This window comes from Sus scrofa, chromosome 14, assembly GCF_054392235.1.
Source record: "Sus scrofa isolate SSC_HxYL_T2T_F1_AM1 chromosome 14, Sscrofa_HxYL_maternal_Yorkshire_Landrace_v2.0, whole genome shotgun sequence".
Lineage (NCBI taxonomy): Eukaryota > Metazoa > Chordata > Mammalia > Artiodactyla > Suidae > Sus > Sus scrofa.
In genome coordinates, this window is record NC_139396.1 from 161,582,998 (window position 1) to 161,587,440 (window position 4,443).

Here is a 4,443-nt window from a genome sequence, read left to right on the forward strand (position 1 = left end):
CCTTGTCTGCTGCCTCCTGGCTCTGTGGTGCCACAGGCATCCCAGGTCTCAATGGTCTGTGTTTGACGACCCAAGGGAAAGCAAGAGCAGCTCGGCATGGGTGTGAATCACTGCAGAGTCTGAGCCCCTGGGTGTGGCCTGGCTGTAGGGCAGGTGTGTAGCCTACCTCGGGGAACGCTCTGCTGCAAGTGGAGGGGTGGGGGGGTCCCAGAGCACAGCGGTCTGAGCAGGGTCCACAGTCCTCTCCTGGAGCATCTGGCTTTGCCGCACTTGCCTCTTCCAACCAGGGACTACCATGGACAATGAAAACGTCCAGCGTGGTGGGTCTAGTCTGCAGGGTGGGGAGGGGGGGTTAGCTCTTCCGAGGAACAGCTAGAAGGATGAAGCAACACCTGGAATGACCAGAATCGGGATGTTTTGGAGAACTGGGCTTCTCTGAAAGTCATTCTGAAGCGCAGATGATTTGGAAGAGCACGGCGGAGCCCTGAGCCACCAGGAAGTCGGGGTGGGGTAGGGAGGTGACGGACAGGCAGAAAGGCTGCCGCTGTCACTATTCTCCACAGCTCTGTCGCCAGCCCGTTTTACTTGTCAAAGACCATTTCTAACCAAGCGCCACGGCTTTCCCCCAGCGTGAGTCCTGCGTTCACGTCAACGCAGCATATTTATGCAATCTGCCTCAATTACACTGTCTAGGGAACAGCCCCGCAACCCATTAATCCTCTGGGAAAACATTTTAAACAGACCAATTCAGAGACAGCGCCCTCACAATGCTGACCTCCGCCAGCTCCTTTTTTGGCAGAAGGAGGCAGGGCGCTTGACCTCCCAGGAAGAGGCGGTGGGCGCCGTCCTGCGTCCTAAGCCCGCCCGCCCGCCGTCCAGCCCCTGCTGATTCACTGCCCGGTGTGTGTGCATCTTGCCACCAGGTAACTGTAGCCTAACGTGTTGCCCAGTGTAGGGTCACAACAGGAAGACGTGCAATTAAAGGGACAAAAATACCCCAAGGAAATCAACACGGGACTTATTAATATCAGACCCATAGGTGACAAGTGTCAGACAATCGGTCAACAAGGGGCCCCGTGTCTGCGTGATCCCGGCTAACCCATTATGATCTTTATGAAGTGTCCTTCTGGGGGGTCCGGATCTGCAGATATGAGGGGAAGCCCCTCTCCTTTTATTAGCAGCTAAGCTCTTTATACTTTGACCATATTGCAGCAGGTTAGAAGTCTAAGCTTTATTGTCTTATGTTATTGAAAATCCAGATTCTGGCAGGCTTCTCCCTCAGGTCACGCTTTGTCTGCGAATACATTCTCATCTTTCCATGTACAGAGACCGTCTGGAGAGAGGCAGAAAAAGATTAGGACTGTAATATACTTAAATCCAATTTATTTGCCTGGCCAGAAACTTCCACCCTCCACAATTGCTTCCTACCCGAGATGTTGTCTTTAATTCTTTCGTGACAGGGAGAAACACAGCTCCCAGCAGGTTCCGGCAAGAGGAAGGGCTGGGGTCCTGAGGCGTCCACACCGATGGGGAACAGGGGGACCTGGGGTGGGGGGTATCCCAGCCACAGACTGAAGTTTCTGGTTCAGAACGGCTCCTTTTTTTATGAGGAATAATCTTAAGTCGCTGTCATTCATCAGAAGAGAAACGCCTTCATTAGAGGGTGGCAGGCCCAGAAAAGCCCGCTGGCCGAGGTCCCTGCCACCATGGCTCCCTCGTGCTTTGTGTCACCCAGGAGGGGCTGTCCCCTGGCCGCCTGGCTCCCGCCCAGGTGTCAGCCCCAACCAGGTTGGTCCCCACAGTGCAGCCCAGGTCCATCTCAGCCTGTAGTAACTTTCCTTCCAGACTCTGCCTCTGGACGCAGACAGGGAGCCTGGCAGGGACACGATCGGGGCGGGGGGGGGGGATTGTCGTCAATTAGTGTTTGCTCAGTTAAGGGAAGGGCTGCCCAGTGGCTGCCCACCCCTCTCCCCCTCCCCACCCGGCAGAACCAGGGCATGAACTCAGAGCTGGGCTGCCCCCATTGTTACCTGCGGGCCCTGCCGACAGTCAGCCCAGTGGAGGAGGGGTCAGAACACAACTGATGGGCACCGACTGTGTACACTCTTCCATGCCAGGCCTTGACAAAGGGAGGAAGCAGAGATGGGCATCCAGAAAGAAATAATGAACAGGGGACCTCCGAACTCAGGGCAGGGAAGTGGGATGTGGGGACAGGGTCCCAGCTGGCAGGGAGCACCCCAGGAGGAGCTTGGGAGATCCTGCACCCAGTGACCCACTGGGGCCTCTTTGCCCGGAATGTGCCTGTTAACACCGAGAGTCACACATCCCAGGAAACCCCCAGGTCCGGACAAACCACCCTAGCAGCCAGAATATCATCTCGGTGCTACCGTGTCCCTCCTGGGTGACCCTGAAAGCCAGCTCGCAACCTGGTTAATTCCTCACCCATGCACCATGGGCACGACAAGGCCTTTGACCTCTAGGAAACCTTGAGGCTTTCCCGCTCTCCTTCGGGTCCGTGGTCTTCCCCAAGCTCTGGCTGCCTCTTAGAGATAGCAGGTCACCATGTTTGCTGTCCCTCGAGAGCCACGGGACGTGATCCATTCCAAGACACGGCAAGCCACACGGCATCAAGGTGCAGGGCTCGGGATAAGAAACCGGCTTCCTGGGGAAGCGGCTCCAAAGCCAACAGTGGGAGGCCCTGGCAGCCGAGCAGCGAGCAGCTCCAGGACGGCGCCCCATCCTCTGCTGCCTGCCCTCGCCACGGGGTGAGACAGGAGGGGAAAGGAGGAGACAGTGAGGGAGCCCGGGTGCTCCTTTTTAAGGGAATGCTGGGAACCTGGGCTGCCAGCAGCACCAGCAGGCCTGGGTCCCTGCATCCCCAGCCTCCAGTCCCTTCTGGGCAAAAGGTACCGCTGTGCCAGCCAGCCTGTTGCCAGGCAGCCCATAAAGAGCTACAACAGTGGTGCCAAAACATGAGCTTGTCCTTGATGTTCAAGGCACATGTGGGCGTTTCGGTTTCCCCAAGGTGAAGGCCATGTCGAGGCTACTTTTGCAAAACATCTCGGAAAGTGGCCACGTGGGTCATGGACATCAGATGCTGTCCCATTAGAAATAAGACAGCACTGAACGCCTTTGGAGGTTGTCCCAGCCCGGCCTACCCTGCCTGCCTCCAGCAGTAAAGCGCCTACTCAGAAGACTAGACGAGACCAGAGCGGGAGTGGAACCAGAGCCCCAGAGAGGGGCCCCCAGGCCATGAGGGGCTTCAGGAAACTGCACTGACCTCCTTGCCAAGGGCACCATTCCTGGCCATGACTAGGACCCACCACCCCCATCCCGGACCTTTGCACCCTGTCTGTGCCCCCCACCCGGGGCGGGGTTCCTCCTCTCTGGAAAATCTGCTCCCCTTTGAAGGAGACAAGCTCCCAGCACCTTGCCAGGGAGGTGCTGTGTTTGAGACAGCGCATCCCAAGCACCGGTGGCTTCACAAACCTAAATCTCCGGGGGCACTGGCAGGTGTCACCATCCCCACACAGCACATTTGACTCCAGAAGGGAAAGAAGACAGTGGTCCCTTGGTAGGCTCCGAATGCAGCTTTGGGCATAAATCTGCGCACAGAATCAATTCTTTGGAGGGAGCCAAATGGAGTGAAGAGCAGGGGCAATTTGCACAGGACTACGTTTTGCCAAACTGTCTTCCAAAATGATTGTAACACTTTTCATTGCTACAAACAGTGACTAAGTGCCTATTTTCCAACATCGTCACCAGCACTAAGTGTTATGCTTTTCAAAAATTCCTGCCAACTTGATAGCAGAATACTTAGAAGACTTGGGGTTTTAAACCTACAAGTTTTAGTCATTTTTGCTGTAGCCAAAATTCCAGATCAACCGAAGTGTCTGTCAACATGATGCCAACAACCTGAATTGCTGCTCACACGGTCAATGTAATAACACACGGCTCTTTAACGGACGAGCCAGATCCCTGTGGGTGAGCTGCGTTCACAGCAAAGACCCTCGGGACATAGTGTTGAGTGAAAATAAAGTTGAAAGAGTTGTGCCTGTGATTTTAATAGGCTCTACACACATGTACACACACGCACATTCGTGTACAAACTCACGTGTGCACACATACACACTCAGAAATTCACCCTCCCCCCACCGCCGGCGGCACCCGTGGGCATCAGGGAGGAAGAGGAGACGGAGCCCAGTGGGAGGGTGGCCGTTGTCCCTGCAGGTCAGGGCTGGACTCGTGCTGGGACAATAAACCAAAGGCACAGAGCTGCCAGGTAGGTACGAAGGTCACCTTGCAGGCGTTAACCAGTTAGCAAGTTAGCTGACCAAGGATATACATCCTGAAAAATGCACTCTCTACTAAGAGAGGTTTAAGCGCCCCCCCGGCCCTGGCCTGCGGCCTGCTCAGTCACATTAGTTCCTGTGCCTCGCTGCC

The 4,443-nt window shown here is 55.7% G+C and overlaps 1 long non-coding RNA gene across 1 annotated transcript; it reads right to left on the bottom strand.

Moving 5' to 3' along the window:
* Nucleotides 1-1,238: 1,238 nt before the first annotated feature.
* LOC146397147 (uncharacterized) lies at nt 1,239-2,834 on the bottom strand. The gene is made up of 3 exons (XR_014825829.1): nt 2,031-2,834; nt 1,429-1,626; nt 1,239-1,333 (listed from the first exon to the last, which is right to left on the bottom strand). It is a non-coding gene; the product is annotated as an uncharacterized LOC146397147 (long non-coding RNA).
* Nucleotides 2,835-4,443: the final 1,609 nt, after the last annotated feature.